The sequence below is a fragment of the Halichoerus grypus genome, chromosome 2 (genome assembly GCF_964656455.1).
Source record: "Halichoerus grypus chromosome 2, mHalGry1.hap1.1, whole genome shotgun sequence".
In the NCBI taxonomy this organism is placed as follows: Eukaryota; Metazoa; Chordata; class Mammalia; order Carnivora; family Phocidae; genus Halichoerus; species Halichoerus grypus.
In genome coordinates, this window is record NC_135713.1 from 127,355,251 (window position 1) to 127,374,689 (window position 19,439).

A 19,439-nucleotide genomic window follows, 5' to 3' on the forward strand; every position below is an offset into this window, starting at 1 on the left:
TTGCCCACCAACTCCTTTCTGTGAATAATAGTGGGTGCAGCTTTTATTCCAAGTTAAAGCTCCTTCCTTGCTGTACTCATGGTGCTTTATTATACTGATTATAATTTTTTTTTCTATTCACATTATGACATACAAAATAAGTAATTAAATTTTAAAAAGCCCTTTTCTTATAGCATGGGTTTTACTTAAATAGAATAGAAAGTGATTAAGCCATTCTCAAATACGTACTGCAAGTATGCCAAGAGTTGATTCAAACTTTGCATATCAGTCCTTTCATTAGTCTGGAAAGCAAACTATTTGAGAACACCAGCAGATCGTAGTAATTGCCTCTTGAATTGCTTTCCGTGATACACAGGATCATTTAGTAAAGAGATTTTTGCCTATCCTGGCATACCTTAGAGATACTACAGGTTCTCTTCTAGACCACTACAATAAAGTGCATGTCACAAAAGTTAAGTCAGATGAATTTTTTGGTGTCCCAGTGCATATAAAAATTATATTTATACTATACTGTACTCTGCAATAGCATCATGTATAAAAAAACAATGTACATACTTTAAAAAGTACTTTATTTCTAAAAAAAATGCTAACTATCTCCTGAGCTTCCAGGGAGACAATCTTTGCTGACAGAGGGTCTTGCCTTGATGTTGATGGCTGCTGACTGATAAGGTTGGGGTTGCTGAGTAATTCCTTAAAATAAGACAGCAATGAAATTTGTTGCACTTATGGACTCTTCATTTCACTTGATCTTAGCCAAAGGCCGAGAAGCGATGGACTCTTCATTTCATGAATGATTTCTCTGGGGCATACAACACTGACAGCACTTGACCCACAGCAGAACTTCGTTCAAAATTGGATTCAAAGGGTGCCTGGTGGCTCAGTCGGTTAAGTGTCTGCCTTTGGCTCAGGTCATGATCCCAGGGTCCTGGGATGGAGCCCCGCATCGGGGTCCCTGCTCAGCAGGGAGCCGCTTCTCCCTCTCCCAATCCCCCTGCTTGTGTTCCCTCTCTCACTGTCTCTCTCTGTCAAATAAATAAAATCTTAAAAAATAAACAAAAAAACAAAATTGGATTCAATTTTCTCAAACCCTGCCACTGTTTGATCAACTAAGTAATATTCTAAATCTTCTCTTGTCATTTCAACAATCTTCACAGCATCTTCACCAGGAGCGGATTCTATCACAAGAAAGCACTTTGCTCACCCTTAAGAAGCGACTCCTTATCCATTAAAATTTTATGAGATTGCAGCAGTTTGGTCACATCTCAGGCTCCAGTTCTAATTCTAGTTCTCTTGCTATTTCCACCACATCTGCAGTTATTTATTCCACTGAACTCTTTAACCCCTCGTCGTCATCCATTAAGGCTGGAGTCAACTTCCAAACTTTTTTTTTTTACGATTTTACTTACTTAATTTGAGAGAGAGAGAGAGAGATCAGGAGCTGGGGGAAGGAGGGGCAGAGGGACAAGCAGACTCCCCACTGAGCAGGGAGATTGATATGAGACTGCATCTCAGGACCCTGAGATCATGACCCGAGCCAAATTCAGACGTTTAACCGGCTGAGCCACCCAAGCGCCTCAACTTCTTCCAATTTGGCCTCTTCCATGAATCATGAATGTTCTTAGGGTATCTGGAATGATGAATCCTTTCTAGAAAGTTTCCAATTTACATTGCCCAGATCCATCAGAGGAACCCTCTCTATGGCAGCTATAGGCTCAGGAAATGGCTTTCTGTCTTTCTGCCTTGTCTTGTCTTCTCTTTTTTCTTTTCAAAGATTTATTTATTTTAAAAAGAGAGAAGGCGGGTGCACACACTGGGGTGGGGGCAGAGGGAGAGGGAGAGAGAATCCTAAGCAGGCTTCACACCCAGCACAGAGCCTGACTTGGGGCCCCATCTCACGACTCTGAGATCATGACCTGAGCCGCAATCAAGAGTTGGACACTTAACTGACCGAGCCACCCAGATGCCCCAGGAAATGTATTTCTTAAAGAGTAAGACATGAAAGTCAGAATGACTCCTTGATCCATGGACTGCAGAATAGATCTTGTCTGAGCAGGCATGAAAACAACATTAATCTCATTGTACATCTCCTTCAGAGCTCTTGGGTGACCAGGTACATTGTCAATGAGCAGTAATATTTTTAAAGGACATTTTTCCCCCCTAAGCAGCAGATCTAAATAGTAGGCTTAAAATATTCAGTAAATATTATTGTAAACATGTTGTAAACAGATGCGCTGTCATCCAGGCTTTGTCCCATTTATAAAGCAAAGGCAGAGTAGATTTAGCATAATTCTTAAGGGCCCTAGGCATTTCAAAATGGTAAATGAGCATTGGCTTCAAATTCAAGTTTCCAGCTGCATTAGCCCCTAACGAGAGACAGCCTGTCCTTTGAGGCTTTGAAGCCAGGCATTGACCTCTCTAGCTATGAAAGTCTTACCATCTTTTTCCAATAGAAGACTCTTTGTCTATGTTGAAAATCTGTTGTTTGGTGTAGCCACCTTCATTATCTTCACTTAGACCTTCTGCAAAATTGGCTTCAGCTTCTACATTAGCACTTGCTGCTTCCCCTTGCAATTTTATGTTATGGAGAAGGCTTCTTTCCTTAAATCTCATGCACCAACCTCCGCTAGCTCTAAACTTCTGGACCCTCCTTACCTCTCTCAGCCTTCATAGAACTGAAGAGAATTAGGTCCTTGCTCTGGATTAAGTTTTGGCTTTTGGGAATGGTGTGGCTGGTTTGATCTCTCCAGACCATTAAAACATCCATATCAGCGGTAATGCTGTTTGCTTTTTTTTATCATCTGTGTATTCACTAGAGTAGCACTTTCAATTTCCTTTAAGAACTTTTCCTTTGCATTTACAACTTGGCTAACTGGTGCAAGAGGCCTGCCTGTCAATCTGTCTTGGCTCTTGACATGCCTCCCTCACCAAACTTAATCATTTCTGTCTTCTGATTTAAAGCAAGAGACATGTGACTCTTCCTTTCACTTCAACACTTGGAGGCCACTGTAGGGTTATTAAGTAGCATTTGCTCGGAGTATTATATGTGTAATGGACACTTGTAATTATTGGTGTCCAGCATTTGAATGCTCTTCACGTTTGAGGGATTCCTTGCCTCCCCAACGAGAAACTGAAATGAACAGACATCTAGTATCCTAGCTCCTCTGCCAGCTGGGATGTGGGCCCTTGATTTAGGCTCTGCCAATCAGATACACTCATCTGGGATTTTGAATTTGAAACCAATGACACAAAGAAACAAGGACAGTGGAGACTTTTTTCTGGTGTCAGTGGCAGCAGCATCCAATTGGCAGGCACAAGAGTGCCTGTGTTGCCCGTCGTTGGATCCAGTATCGAGTGCCAGGGGTGACAACGGTGCTGGCTGTGGTTCCTGAGTTCAGTGACGGGTAGCAGTGCCCTGCTGGACTAGCTCTCTGAGTCTGTTTTTGAGTGTGGTATTATCTGCATAGCTTCGCTTTATTCCTGCCTATTTTCCCAGTTAATCTGTGACTAGCCACCAAATACTGTTTCAAGAAATGTACAGCTGGAGAAATTTTTACGAGGAATGGTTATAGACAATAGATTCTCAGGGAAAGGGGGCGTGGAGTGGTGGGGAGCTGAGATTAGTTATTTAGCCTGGTTTGAGAATCCAGTGACTATTAAGGAACTGTATTTTCATAGCCCATGGTAAATAGTAGCAAAGTAGCGAATTAAGTCATTCCATGGATCACTGGTACTGATATGCCAGTTGAAGGAAAGGCTTTGGGTTTCGCACTGCTACAGCCATAGGACAGTATGAAAGGCAGAATTCAAGGATCATGGAGGTGTTGTGATTACTTCTAATTGCTGAACAACTTAAAAAATGAATGACAACGTAAGATTTCTTCTTTTTCTTCTTTTTTTGACAAGCTAAGATTTCTTTCTTTTTATTTTTAAAGTTTTATAGAGAAAGAGCACACATGTGGGGGTGGGAGGAGGGGCAGAGGAAGAGAGAGAGAGAGAATTCCAAGCAGACTCCCCACTGAGCAGGGAGCCTGAAGTGGGGCTTGATCCCACGACCCCGACATCATGACCCAAACTGAAACCAAGAGTCAGACACTCAACCTACTGAGCCACCCAGGCGCCCCGAGTTAAGATCTCTAAATTATTAGTTCAAGTTATCAACTGAAACCCAAGGGTTTTCTACGACGATATAAAAATTTATGAGAGATTTTTTCAAGATATAAGCTCTTTCAGCTGAAGAAGTGAAACAGTTGTAAGCCAAACAACATTTGATTCTTAAGATTGCCAAATTTTATTACTTTAATTCATAGCTTTGTCTAATCGCTTATGAGGAAGTTAGAATATCAATAAGCAAAGAATGGTATCTGAATACTTGGAATGAGCTATATTGGACAATTTGGCTGACTCAGAGCATCCCAAATTCCCAATCTACTGAGTCTTTCTTGTCAGCTGAAGCAGCCTCTCCTCTGTGTAAAACATATTGGTTGCTTAAAGAATGTTCTCAATTATTTCTCTTATATACTGCAGCTATTCCTATGCCTCACTCTTTAAAAAGAAAAGGAAAACTCTCATGCCTAATCTTCCAACCACCTGTTGCATTTCTTTCTCTGAAATTATATCAGAAGATCCCAAGAGACCCTAAATGGTACATTTGGGACCATTCTGAGAACTGTAGAAATAGAAACTGCCAGGCAAAATGAACACTTTCTAACTTCCTCATAAGAGATTAGACAACTTCATTGTTTTGACTATGGCTCTTCAGTTGTCCCACTACCATTTGCTTTCCCATTTAATGGTCTTGGCACCCTCATTAAAAAATCAACTAACTATAAATGTGAGGACTTGTTTCTGGGCTCTCAATTCTATTCCACTGATCTATATATTTATCCTTATGCCAATACCAGACTGTCTTCATTACTGTAGCTTTTTTTTTTTAATTTTATTTATTTGAGAGAGAGAGTGCATGCACGAGAGAGCATGAGCAGCAGGAGAGGCACAGAATGAGTTAGGAAGAATCCCCTCTGCTTCTGTCTTCTGAAAGAGATTGCAGAGTATGAAAAAACTTCTTCCTTAAATATTTGTTTAGAATTCACCAGCAAACACATCTGGGCCTGGTGCTTTTTCTTTTGGAAGGTTACTATTTATTAATTACATTTCTTTAATGTATGTAGGCCTATTCAGATTGTCTCTTTCTTCTAGTATGAGTTCTGGCAGATCGTTTCTTTGAAAGAATTGGTCCATTCCATCTAGGTTATCAAATTCATGAGCAAAGAGTTGTTCAGAGATAGTATTCCTTTATAATCCTTTTGATATTCATGGGATCTGTAGTGATGTTCCCTCTTTCATTTTTGATATTTGTAACTTGTGTTTTCTCTCTTTTTTTGGATAGCTTGACTAGAAGCTTTTTTTGGTTTTAGTGATCTTTTCAGAGAATCAGCTTTTCATTTCAGTGATTTTCAGTTTTCAATGGAGAAGTTTTCAATTTATTAATCTCTCCTCTAATTTTTATTTCTTTACTTCTGCTTACTTTGAATTTAATTTGCTCTTCTTTTTCCAGTTTTAGGTGGAAGCTTAATGATTTTAGATCTTTCTAATACATACATTCAATGCTATAAATTTCCCTCTAAGCATTGTTTTTGCTGTATCCCACAAATTATGTTACATTTTCACTTAGTTCAAAATATTTTAAAAATTTTCTTGAGATTTCTTTTTTGATCCATATGTCCACATGAATTTTTGAATTAGCTTGTCATTTTCTGCAAAGAAGCCAGTTAGAATTCTTCTTCTTCATTAAAAATAAATGATTTCTAATGATCAGAAGTACTTTGGAACCACTGTAATGACAATTGAGGTCTATAATACTCTCCTCCTTTATCTTCATTCTTGCTCTGAGTGTGCCACTTTAAAACGAATGATTTGGGGGTACCTGGGCAGTCATTTAAGCATCTGACTCTTGGCTTTGGCTCCGGTCATGATCTCAGGGTCGTGAGATCGAGTCTTGCGTCAGGCTCTGTGCTCAGTGGGGAGAGAGTGGGATGGAGCGGGGAGTTTGCTTGAGATTCTCTCCCTCTGCCCCTCCCCCTGCTTTCTCTCTCTCCCTAAAATGAAATCAATTTAAAAAATCTTAAAGAAAATAAAACAGGAATAATTGCTAAATGATCCACAATTCCTCCTAGTATTTTTTTTTTTTAAGATTTTTATTTTTAAGTCATCTCTATACGCAACATGGGGCTCAAACTTACAACTTCAAGATCAAGAGTTACATGCTCCACTGACCTAGACAGCCAGGCACCCTCCTTCCAGTATTTTTGATGGCATATTACAAAATTTATTTTGTCACTATTCTTTATTTCCTCTTTTTTGATGTATCTGTCCTGCTGTGAATAGCATCAACAGTTCCTGAAAATAATAGAGCCCAAAGGCAATCACTAGCTAGAAGAATGATAAGAATCTTACTCTTGAGAGCAATAGTTTTATCCTTTTTAAATTTTATTTTTGTCACATCACATTAGACACTTCTGTTTGGCCACACAGCACAGGACGGGTTCAGGGGAGCATTAAGCTTTGCTAAGACTACATTTTGTCCTTCAGTAAAACATTTTTGTTATTAAAGAAAATTAATTAGGTTCTATTTCAAGAGGTCTTTCTCTGGATTTTTGTTAATGCTCTGATTTTTTTTTTTTTTTTTAGATCTGCTATAATAAAAGGAGTTGCACTGATTTCCCTTTCTGAGTTCAGGAAATGTCTCATTCAATTATTTGTTTGCTTTTAACTACTGTTAGAAAACAAAGGAATGAACTCTCTTTCTGATGGAAATAATTGGTAAATTCAGGATATAGTATATATTTTTCTGTTTATACTATTTATATTCCATTGAATGTGGCTATAAGTGATTCAGGGAAAGATGGCTATCAGAGAATGCTCATGTTTGCTAAAGGGAGGATATAATTCTTCTTAATATTGAGATATCACATGTCTTCAAGATTCAGCTATTTGGTATGTTTAGGAGTCTGTAAAAGGTTTTGTTTAAGAGTACGCTTATCACGATGAGCACTGAGTAATGTACAGAATCGTTGAATAACTTAACTGTATACTTGTAAGTAATATATCAGTGTATTTTAACTATACTGGAATTAAAATAAAATAAAAAAGAGGTTTTGCTATTTACTCTTCTGGAATTGCAATGAATAGCATTTTTCTTTGGAAAATATTTATTACCCTCTGTTGGAGTCCCCAAGAGGACCCCCAATAGATAGTACCTCTCTTCCTTGCTTGAGTTACGGACAAACTGAGAAAATAAAACAAAGAGTAAAAATAGAAATCTGCATCATGATTACATCTTATTATTGGTAGAGATGAGGTTGAAGGATATGGCCCTAGGTCTGTAGCCATGTGTTCTTACTAATACTCATCCCACAATTAAACAGATTTAACCCAGGAGGGGCAAAGGAACTGGGAGAGTAGCAGGGGATATGAGCTTCTAGAGGGCAGCTGGCTTCTAAGAGGAAGAACAGCAGAGCAAAGAATTTGCATTAGTGGTTATTCTTCAGAGATTTACCAAACAGATAAATCACCCCACCCTCTTGAGATGGAGTGGGAAAAAGGGGAGAGGGTGCTTAGGAAAAAGCTTTCATCAAGGAAGCCAGGAGAAGAAGAAAGGAGTTCCATTCCTACATTGCCCAAGTCTTTGTTCTTTTAACCCATTTATTTAGCTACTAAGCCTGTGGTCAACCACTGGCTGTTCTGTTTAGTACCCCTCATAAAACTGCTCCTCCCAAAACATCCACTTCTCTTCTGGGCATCATTCTGGGACTGTTGGTGGGAGTTTAGATTTTGACCCAAGAAGGCTAGAAAATGGGTGAGAAAGTACACTTATTAGTCAATACTAAAGATACTGCATTTCAAAGGCTGAAAACCAATTCCCCACTTCCCATTCTAAACTATGTACAGTTACAATGCCCAATAGAGTGTATCAGAGGTTCCACATGAGACTGAATGAATATATTAATATATAATAATAATAAAAACTGAAAATATGGAATTTCATCAAATGTGAATGGAAATTTTCTCTCATTATCAAATTCCCAGAAAAAAAGTCTAAAGATAAAATCTTTTTGTGAATTTCATGAACCAGAGATAATTAGGTACAAAGGAATTAAAATCCCAAATCAAAATTTCTTGTTCTTTTGAGCTGAAAGTCTGAAGTTAAAAATTTCTCAGGCCCCAAACTCATCCTCTCAAATTTCTTTTAAAATTTGGTTTTAGCCAGGGACAGATGCTTGAGTGGGGCTGGGGTTCCTTCTACAGCCATGGTTTCAGCTGGCTGTCATGTAAGGAGTATGCTTTCTTTAGAATTTGGGAAATAATACCTGTTCAGAGCCACGTTTTTCCTGGGTCTCCCATTTTAAAAATTCAGACTGTCCACAGGCCCTATTGTAGCCACAGATTTAGGAAAGGAGATGTTTCCACCCCAGGAGCAGAAGATGGGGGAGAGCCAGACCCCACCCTGCTTCAGCTCCACTCAGGAGACAGGGAGTGCATGAGTCCTTGGGAAGAGAGCCCCAAACTGGAGAAAACCCACTGTCAAGAAAACCTAGATTCACAGCTACATGCAAAAGAATGAGACTGGACACTTTCTTGCACCACATACAAAAATAAACTCAAAAGGGATTAAGTGTTTAAATATAAGACCTGAAACCATAAAAACTCCTGAAGAAAACATAGGCAGTAAACTCTTGGATGTTGGTCTTAGCAATATTTTTCCAGATATGTCTCCTCAGGCAAGGGAAATGAAAACAAGAATAAACTATTGGGACTACATTAAACTAAAAAGCTTTCACAAAGTGAAGGAAACCATCAAGGGCAATGACTGCCTTTGAATGAAAATGAAAGGGCAATCTACAGAATGGCAGATGTTTACAAATGATATATCCAATAAGGGGTTAACATCGAAAATACATAAAGAACTCATAAAATTCAACACCATAAAAAGCGAACAATATGATTAAGAAATGGTCAGAGGACCTAAATAGACATTTTTCTAAAGAAGACATACAGATGGCCAACAGTCACATGAAAAGATGCTCAACATCGCCATCCATCAGGGGAATGTAAATCAAAACCACAATGACATCTCACCTCACACCAGTCAGAAGGGCTAGTATCAAAAAGACAAGAAATAACAACAACAAGAAATGATGAGGATGTGGAGAAAAATTCTTGTGCACTGTTGGTAGAAATGTAAATTGGTGCTGCTACTATGAAAAGCAGTATGAAGGTTCTTAAAAAAAATTATAAATAGAACTACCAAACCATCCAGTAATTCCACTTCTGGGTATTTACCCCAAGAAAATGAAAACACTAATTCAAAAAGACATATGCACTTCTATGTTCACTGCACATTATATATAACAGCCAAAATATAGAATCAAACTAAGTAGTCCATTGATAGATGAATGGATAAAGAAGATGTGTTTTATATATATATATGATGGAATATCACTCAGCTAGAAAAAAGAATGGAATCTTACCATTTGCAACGATATGGATGGACCTAGAGAGTACAATGCTAAGTGAAATAAGCCAGTCAAAGAAAGACAAATACCATATGATTTCATTTATGTGTGGAATCTAAAAACAAATGAACAAATAACAACAAAAAAAGAGAAATAGACTGATAAATACAGAGACTAAACTGTTGGCTGCTAGAGGGGATGGGGTTGGGAGATGGGTGAAATAGGGGAAGGTGATTAAGTGGTACAAATTTCCAGTTATAAAATAAATGAGTCACAGGAATGAAAAGTACACATAGGGAATATAGTCAATAATAATGTAGTAACTTTGCATGGTGACGCATAGTAACAGCAATTATTGTGGTGAGCATTTCCTAACGTATATAATTGTCAAATCACTATGTCATACTCCTTTTTTTTTTTAAAGATTTTATTTATTTATTTGAGAGAGAGAATGAGATAGAGCATGAGAGGGGGGAGGGTCAGAGGGAGAAGCAGACTCCCTGCTGAGCAGGGAGCCCAACGTGGGACTCGATCCCAGGACTCCAGGATCATGACCTAAGCCGAAGGCAGTTGCCCAACCAACTGAGCCACCCAGGCGCCCCGTACTCCTTTTTTTCTCCAGTATGATCCACCCCCAATGTGGGGCTCAAACTTACAACCCTGATTTAAAGAGTCGCATGCTCTACCGACTGAGCCAGCCAAGCACCCCACTATGTTGTACTCTTGAAACTAATATTTATGTCAATCATATTTCAATTAAAAAAAAAAAAACCCACACTCAATCACCATATACTCAAAACAAACCTGTAGGTTGGGTGTTCCTCCTTTGCCTCTGTATTTGTAAGAGTTTTCCAGGGAAATAGAGCCAACAGAATAAAGATAGATATAAATAGATATAGATACAGATTTAGATACAGATGAGGAGATTGATAATAGGAATTGGCTCACTGTGGTTATGGAGGCTGAGAAGTCCCAATATCTGTCATCTGCAAGCTGGAGAACCAGGAAAGCTGTTTCTATAATTCAGTTCAAGGCTTGAGAATCACAGGGCTGTTGGTGTAAGTTCCAGAGACTGAAGGATGGAGAACGGGAGTTCCGACATCAGATATCCAAGGGCGGAAGATAGATGTCCTAGCCCCAAATGAGAGAGAGACTGAGTGAGTGAGAGAGAGAGAGAGAGAGAGAAAATTCTCAAAAAGAATTGAATGATACCCGCCCACATTTGTCAAGGTGGATCTTCTTTACTCAGTCTACTGATACAAATGCTAATCTCTTCCTGAAACAGCCTCACAGATGTATCCAGAAATAATGTCTGATCAGCTCTCTGGGTATCCCTTAGCTCAGCCAAATTGACAAATAAAAATAACTGTCATAGGCTCCTATGGAGACACAGTATAGGAGGACACTCCTTGGCTGTACTTCCCCAGTTCTGAAGTTTCTAAGCAACTGCCCAAGGTCAGTTAGTCCCCTTATTTGTCTATTCCTCTCTTATGCACAGGACTTCAGGTTAAAATTAACGTAATTTTAATCCTGAGGACACCTGGACCCCAGGCTGCTGGTAAAGGCTTAACAGCTGGCTGGGGGTTATTAGGGGGGAGCCTTGATTTGTAGTGTTGGCTGATTTCCATGGCATAAATACTCCCGCCAGGGCCAATTTCAAGCTGCCAACTCAAAGTGGAGTTGAGAGGAGATGTGCAGTAGCACAATATTATATAATGTTTCCACCATACAAGTACAATACATATAAATATTATCAGGAATATAGATAACTGCAAATTGGAGTAAAATAATTAGGAAGTGATGAATTTTGAGTATTGTAAAAAAAAAAAAACCTTTCTATTTTTAAATAGTAATACATTCACTAGAAATTACAAAATAGAACAGGCAGGTTCTGTGTATCTATCACCCAGTTTCCCCCAATGGTAAGATCTTATATAATGATCATATATTACAAAATTCAGGAAATTGAGATTTTATTGCCTTTGATTTTTTTAAAATTTTACTTTTTTTTTTTTTAAGAGAGAGAGAGAGAGGGGCGCCTGGGTGGTTCAGTCGTTAAGTGTCTGCCTTCGGCTCAGGTCATGATCCCAGGGTCCTGGGATCAAGCCCCGCATTGGGCTCCCTGCTCAGCGGAGAGCCTGCTTCTCCCTATCTCATTCCCCCTGCTTGTGTTCTTTCTCTTGCTGTCTCTCTCTCTGTCAAATAAATAAATAAAATCTTAAAAAAAAAAAAAGAGAGAGAGAGAGCGCATGAGCTGGGAGGGGCAGAGGGTGAGGGAGAGAGAATCTTAAGCAGGCTCCTTGTCCAGCAACGGAGCCTGAGGGACTTGACCTCACAACCCTGAGATCATGACCTGAGCTGAAAACAAGAGTCAGAAGCGTAACTGACTGAACCACCCAGTCGCCCCTGAATTTTACTTTTAATTGTGGTAAAATCATGTAACATAAAATTTACTATCTTAACCATTTTTCAGTGTACAGTTCAGTATTGTTTATTCACAATGCTGTGAAAGTACCTCCAGAATTTTTACCTTGCAAAAAACTGAAACTCTGTAACTATTAAATAACTCCCCACTCCTCCTAGCCTCAACCCCTGGCAACCACCATTCCATTTCCTATGTCTATGAATTTGACTACTTTTGGTATCTCATATAAATGGAATCATACAGTATTTGTCTTTTTGAGTCTGGCTTGTTACACTTAGTGTTGAAGGATAGCTGGAAGAAAGGCAGGCAGGGACAACCCCCGCCCCCCCCCCCCCCCCCGCCTCCCACCCCCACCCCCAAGAGGAAAACACCCTTAAAAGGATTTTACACTGCCCTGGAAGGAGCCCTCCACCCTTTCCCACGTGATAGATGACAAAAACCCGATTGGATGACAGGCCCAGGGTTAATCAGATTAAAACAGTCCACCAACAAGCCCATAAAAAAACCCCCTAGACTTAGAAACTCTGGTGGCAACCCCTCTGATACCCTCCCTCTTTGGGAGCTTTGTACTATCACTTTACTATCGCTCAATAAATTTTGCTTTGCTGCCCACCACTCTTCGTCTGGTCTACCTCTTCATTCTTCGAAGCAGTGGGACCAAGAACCACGGGAGCTAAAGGAGAAGGAAATCCTGTAACAGCATAATGTCCTTAAGATTCATGCATTTTGTGGCGTGTGTCAGAATTTACTTCCTTTTTACGACTGAATAGTATCCCATTGTGTATATATACCACATTTTGTTTATTATCTATGGATGGACACCCTACCTTTTGGCTACAGTGAATTATGCTACTATGAACGTGAGTGTTGCCTTTGTTTTTAATGTAACTTATTTGTTAGCTCATATAATTTAATTTTTACTAATGGCTGTATTTAAAAACTGGCTTGCAAGATTCCTGAAAATATAACAACTCGCTATGGAACCATCATACCAGCTCTAGCACATGAGTGGATCAGAGTCACTTCAGCAAGGGAATGGGGACAATTTGTTCCAAGATAGTGGCAGAGGAGAAGAAAAGCAGAACCACATTTCCCATTTCCTTATGTCCTCTCCTGCTGGGCTGCTTCCTGTTCCAGGTCAAGGCCACCATCCCTGCACATACCAGTTCAAAGCACTTCCCCCATCAAGGATTCCTCACAGTTTTCCTTCTTTACATACTTGGGGTCAGTCTTGGGAGAGGGAGCCAGTACTTCTGACAGTTCAGCATTCTGTCCTTCTGTGTTATCTCTACCATTTGCAATGATATTTCTAACGGTGAAGGGTGATGAGAGAATGCTTATGTCCTTTTAGAGGAACATGACTTGTTAATGCTGGGCTCCAGGCTTACTGGAGCCTTATCTTGGAGGAGAGTATCATGTGCCTTGGAAGCACATCTTTCTTATTCTATCCCCTGGCATTTCCAGGGGAGAGAAGTCTTTTCGCTTGTCAACACTGATTTTCCCCTTCTGGACAATCTCTGGAGGGAGGGAATCATCCCTGGAGGCTTTGTGGACTGCTTGAGCTTTCCTGAATGCCTAATGTGGTTAGAGAATTTCTGCTTGGATTGCAAAGTGGGAGAATGGGCCTTAGGAAGTAATAAAGATACAACTCAAGTAGAGCAAAGAAGGCCTTATTGTAGTTATGGTTTATAGTACACTGTTAATTTTCCAGAAAAGTGTGTTTTTTTAAAAAGTGTAGCATACAATTAGAAGTTGTAGTAGGGCCATTTACACGGGACAATTATACTTTTGATGAGTGCTATTCATAAACACTAGCCATGTACTTTGGGGACTCATTACATTTCATTTAGATGACACATTTAAAAATTCATAGATCTTGATAGGAAGTTGTAATTAATCTCAATTTCTCTTCAGGGAAGAAGCTGAGAAGTGTAGCAGCATCTTATGAGGTATAAGTGAGAGACTAAACAGAGGGAAAAGCCCAAGGCAGGCAGGCAGGCATGCAGGACTCGCTCTCCAGCCGTCGTGACCCAGGACACTGTGGAGATAAGCAGCACAGACCAATTTGCAGAGGCTTACAGGGGGCTGGGTGCACAGCCAGCTGCCCATGTCCACTTTCTTCTGCCTCTTCTTTAGGGGCTCTGGGGCAGTTTTGGCACTAGGGAACTCCTTTCTCCTCCCAGGTATGGCTTATGACTTGGTATTTTTGTGAATTATTTACTAAGATTACAAGGGTTTGTGTTCCTGTGCCCCCCCCTTCTTTTTTTGCTGATTACACAGCACACACCACCCAATGACAGCTGATCATTTATTTATTCAATCAATTTATCTCAATATTCCTACCACGTAGTCTGCCAATGTGCTATTTTTCCTTAGGGAATAGACTTTGCTTTCTGTACAATAAGCATCGATTAAGTCTTGGGCAGGAAGTCCTACATGTAAGAATATCAGGTGTATTAGATAAAAACCTCAGAGACATATCTTAGCAATAAGTAAAGGGTTATTTTGTGTTTTGTTTTGTTTTTCCCTTGCCCTGTTTGCAATGGAGTCCAGCTTTCAGAAGTACTGGCTCACTAAATTAAGAGAACAAACTATAGTTATAAGTCAGTATATGTGGCCTCCAACAATTCTAATTAGATGGCATTGAGCTCAGTTTTGATTAAAAATAAATGATGTTTCTGTGTTTTGGTAAAGGAAACCAGGGTGTGCCTATTATTCTTCGCTTACCATGGAATGCAAGGATTTTAGGGATCTTACTTTTTTGCAGTTTATGAATGTGACAAAGTCTGCCCTTGAGCACACTTTAGTCAGGTTCATTGGAACTCTTCCCTCACCTGGTCCTGACTTTTGGACTTCTATGTCTTTCTTTGCATTGCCTAATTTTAGCAAGAATCCTGTCAAGTTGGTTTAGTCAGAATCTCCCACCTCCCTATCTGATCACCCTCAATATCTGAGTGGGTTCCTCACCCTCCACTGTTCCCCAGGTGGTCTGATTACTCTGGCCTGCCTTCAGCAAGAGTCTTGTTAGATGGGCTTAGCCAGAATCTTCTCTCACCCCTCATGTTTCCTCTTAACAATTCTCCATTCACCTACCCTGCCTCCTCCCACCCAAGTTGCTCTTTGGCAATAAATCCCCCCCCCTTTTTAAGATTTTATTTATTTGACAGAGAGAGACACAGCGAGAGAGGGAACACAAGCAGGGGAGTGTGAGAGGGAGAAGCAGGCTTCCTGCTGAACAGGGAGGCCTATGTGGGGCTCGATCCCAGGACCCTGGGATCATGACCTGAGCTGAAGGCAGACGCTTAACTGAGCCACCCAGGCGCCCCTAAATTTCCACTTCTCTTTGCTGTATTTGGAGTTGAGCCTGATTTCTCTCCCCACCTACAAAACTCCATTGTAGTAGCCCCCTTTGAATAGTTTTTGTTATCATCTTGAAAATGTGATTGCATATATTTTTTTTTAACATATGAAAACTTGCTTAGCTGAATGGTGAACAGAGTTGGGTTAAGGACAGGATGTGTCTTTTTCAGGTGGCTAAAATTCATTAGCTTAACTTTTAGAGGAAAGTGTTGATTCTAATTATTTATAAGTGTTTTATAAAGACACATGGGCACACATGCACACACCCCCCACTTTCATTATGAGAACCTTATCACCTGTAGTAGAATTTGGAATGTCAGCTAATCTCTGGGCTTATAAGAGAAAGAGTAGCAGCTGGGAAAAGCAGACAAAGATTGAGGAAGGTAAATCCTGAGAGAGGCTCCTGGCTCATCCATTCTTCTATAAACTCTTACACATCCTCCCACCCACAACCCCCCCGCCCCGCCACTAAATGCCTCATTTTCCTCAATGTTTTACTTCATTTTTTTTAATGCATGAAATTCTGCCAAATGAAAATTAACTTGGGTCAAGGAATATCATCATTAAAAATATGAAAAATCTAGAGGGTTGAATAACTACTCAGTCATTTATAGTTAGGGTGAGTGACTCCTTTTGTGTATTCTTCTTGAGTCACACAGGGATCTCCTGGGATAATTTATTCAGCTATATCAGAGATTATATATGAAATCCATGAATTAATGCACATTATAAAAATGTCAAACAATTTGGGTATATATGGAGTAAAAACACAATCCACTTATCTCAATTCCTTCTCGCCACATAGTTCTAAGCATATGTATATAAGTATGTTTTTCACTAAACAATATATCTTAAAGACCTTTCCATACCAGTGTACAATGATTAGTTCAAATTTAAACAAGTTGCTGCATGGTATCACATTAGGCGGACATAAAAAAATTACACACTAAAAATTCAGCTTTCATTAAAATGAGAAAAAAAAAGAAACTTTCCAAATCTCATTGGTAAAGAAAAATCGAGGGGGAAAAAAGAGGATGAAGCTACTTATCAGGTTAATTTCCAAAAAGAAGGAAGTGCGCTTAGAGTTGGTTATCTCAAGAACACAGCAGACAAAACTTGAAGCTAAGACAAAGTTCTTTAAGGTTAATTTTATTAACGTTCTCCTGCAAACACAGTTATACTTTCTTTAAAATTTTTAAGTGTGATAACCATCTACTAAGGGTTATAACCTGTAAACTTAAGTAAATACAAAATAGACTCTTTACAGGAAACTGTAATATACTCTAGGGAATTGTATTTGTTCAGGAAATTAAAAATTTTTACAAGCCTTTGATAATTAATAACTCTCATTCATCTTTTTTTTTTTTAAAGATTTATTTATTTATTTGAGGGGGGGGAGGGGCAGGGGGAGAGTCTTAAGCAGACGCTGCGCTGAGCATGGAGCCCAACGTGGGGCTCAATCTCACAACCCTGAGATCATGACCTCAGCTGAAACCAAGAGTCAGAAGCTTAACCAACTGTGCCACCCAGGTGTCCCTATGATCTCACTCATCTTATCATATTAATACACAGATATATAAATTATGTAAATTCTCTTGCTATGTAATGGAAAATAACTAGGCTCAAAATTGGAAAGATCTTTCTCTTCTCGTTGGTTGAACAAATTAAAAAATTTAGCATCTCTAGTAGATATATTTTCCAAACCAAAATACAAAATTTCATTCTTTAACAAGAGTATGAAAGCACCATAATATAATATGGTATTGCTGCTCCCTGATGAGCGTTTAGGTTGATTTCTGTATTTAACTATTATAACATCTGTGACAAAACATCTTTGTATAAACTTTTGCAAATATGTGCAAATATGTGCAAATAGGAGAGAGGTCTAGAATTGGAATTTCTACATCAAAACATATGTGCATATTATATTTTGAAAGAAATTGTCTTCTTTAAAGGTTGCATATTTCTAGCAGTATATAAGAATATCTTTTAGGCAGTATGATCACCAACACTGCATTTTAAAAGATAGCTTTACTGAAATATAAATCACATACTGTAAAATGTCCCAATTTAAAATGTATAATTCAATGGTTTTTAGTGTACTCACAGAGTTGTATAACTATCACCACAATCTAATTTGAGAATATTGTTTTCACTCCAAAAAGAAACCTTGTATCCATTAGTAGTCACTCTCTATTTTCCCCTTTACTCCTGGTCTTTCAGCCCTAGGCACCTCTTTTTCTACAGATTTGCCTATTCTGGACATTTCACATAAGTCAGAATCATAAAATATATGATCTTTTGTGTCTGGCTTTTTTCACTTAGCATAATGTTTTCAAAGTTCATTCATGTTGTAGCATGTATCAGTACTTCATTTCTTCTTATGTCTGAATAATATCCCATTAAATGGACATAACCTATTTTTGTTTATTCATTAGTTGATGGACATTTGGGTTGTTTCTACTTTTTGGCTATTATGCATATAATGCTGCCATGAATACTTGTGTACAAGTTTTTTGGAGGACATATGTTTTTGTTTCTCTTGGGTATATACTTGGAGTGGAACTGCTGGGTCATATGGTAACTTTATGCTTAACTTTCTGAGAAAACTGCTGAACTGCTTTCAAAAGTGGCTGTATCAATGGCCAACAGGCACATGAAACAGTGCTCAGCATCACTCGGCATCAGGGAAATACAAATTAAAACCACAATGAGATGCCACCTCACACCTGTCAGAATGGCTAAAATTAACAGGTCAGGAAACGACAGGTGTTGGTGGGGTTGTGGAGAAAGGGGAACCCTCCTACACTGCTGGTGGGAATGCAAGCTGGTGCAGCCACTCTGGAAAACAGTATGGAGGTTCCTCACAAAGTTGAAAATAGAGCTACCCTATGACCCAGGATTGCACTACTGAGTTTTTACCTCCAAAATACAAATGTAGTTATCTCACAGGGCACGTGCACCCCAATGTTTATAGCAGCAATGTCCACAATAGCCAAACTATGGAAAGAGCCCAGATGTCCATCGACAGATGAATGGATAAAGAAGATGTGCTGTATATATACAATGGAATACTACTCAGCTATCAAAAAATGAAATCTTGCCATTTGCAATGACATGGATGGAACTAGAGGGTATGATGCTAAGTGAAATAAGTCAATCAGAGAAAGACAATTATCCTATGATCTCACTGATATGTGGAATTTAAGAAACAAAACAGAGGATCATTGGGGAAGAGAGGAAAAAATAAAACAAGATGAAACCAGAGAGGGAGACAAACCATAAGAGACTCCTAATCATAGGAAACAAATTGAGGGTTGCTGGAGGGGAAGTGGGTGGAGGGATGGGGTAACTGGGTGATGGACATTAAGGAGGGCATGTGATGTAATGAGCACTGGTTATTATATAAGACTGTGAATCACAGGCCTGTACTTCTGAAACCAATAATACATTATGTGTTAATTAATTGAATTTAAATTAAAAAATAAATAAATAAAAAAGCTTGGTCATCCATTGTACCAGTTCTCAGAATATCCTGAAATAAAAAAAGAAAAGTGATCCAGAAACAACAGTTTTAACATTAAAAAAAAAGTGGCTATATCATTTACAGACCCATGGCGACATATGTGGGTTCTGATTTTTCCACATCCTCACCAACACTCTTTATTGTCTGTCTTTGATTCTAGCTATCACAGTGGGTTCAGGAGGTATTTCACTGTGATCTTGATTTTAATTTTCCTAATGAATAATGATGTTGAGCATCTTTTCACTATGTACATTTAGGACATTTACACATATCTTCTTTGGAGAAATGTCTATTTAGATCCTTTACTCATTTTTAGTAATTTGGGTACTCATTTACTCATTTGGGTAATCTTTTTACTGTTGAGTTGTAAGAGTTCTTTTTTTTTCCTTTTTAAAGATTTTTTTTAAAATTTTTATTTATTCATTTGAGAGAGACAGAGAGAGAGAGAGAGAATGTAAGCACGAGCAGAGGGGAGGAGCAGAAGGAGAAGGAGACTCCCCACTGAGCAGGGAGCCCCATGCAGGGCTGGATCCCAGGGCCCTAAGATCATGACCTGAGCCAAAGGCAGACGCTTAATCGACTGAGCCACCCAGACGCCCCGAGTTCTTTATATATT